Below are 912 nucleotides of genomic sequence, written 5' to 3' on the forward strand. Positions count from 1 at the left end.
ATTTATGCATCAATTACTTACTCATGTAAACCCTAGGAGCTAGTTTATTATAAATAGAACATTTATCTATTGTATTAGACATCTTTTGGTCTCAGTTTTGTTTTATTCTTCATCTTAGGAGATCATTGATCATGTTAGGGAGGCTGGCCATTCGGCCATGCCTGAACCTCTTTTACTTATGTATTTTCAACGGTGGAGTTTCTGCACACCATAGATTAAGGGTGTGGAGCTCTGATGTACCTCAAGTATTAATGCAATTCTATTATCTTTTATTCAAATCTCTCTTATTCTTATTCCAAGATATTCATTCGTACCCAAGAACATGATGAATGTTATGAGTCAAATTACCCTCATTATTATTCTCACTTATGAACGCGCGTGATTGACAACCACTTCCGTTCTACATGAAACAGAGCTTGAACGCGTATCTCTTAGATTCCCCAACAGAATCTTCGTGGTATAAACTAGATAGATGGCGGCATTTATGAGGATCCGGAAAGTCTAACCTTGTCTGTGGTATTCCGAGAAGGATTCCGGTAATGAATGACTGTGACGTGCTTCAAACTTGCAAGTGCTGCGGAAAGTCTAACCTTGTCCGTGGTATTCCGAGTAGGATTCCGGTATTGAATGACTGTGACGAGCTTCAAACTCCTGAAGGCTGGGCGTTAGTGACAAACGCAAAAGAATCAATGGATTCTATTCCAACCTGATTGAGAACCGACAGATGACTAGCCGTGCTGTGACAGAGCATAGGAACATTTTCACTGAGAGGACGGGATGTAGCCATCAACCATGGGTGATGCCTCCAGACGATTAGCCGTGCAGTGACAGGCCGCAGAGGATCATTTTCCCGAGAGGATTGAAAGTAGCCACCGCTGATGGTGAACCCCTATACAAAGCTTGCCATGGAAA

Source organism: Arachis duranensis, chromosome 1 (assembly GCF_000817695.3).
Source record: "Arachis duranensis cultivar V14167 chromosome 1, aradu.V14167.gnm2.J7QH, whole genome shotgun sequence".
NCBI lineage: Eukaryota > Viridiplantae > Streptophyta > Magnoliopsida > Fabales > Fabaceae > Arachis > Arachis duranensis.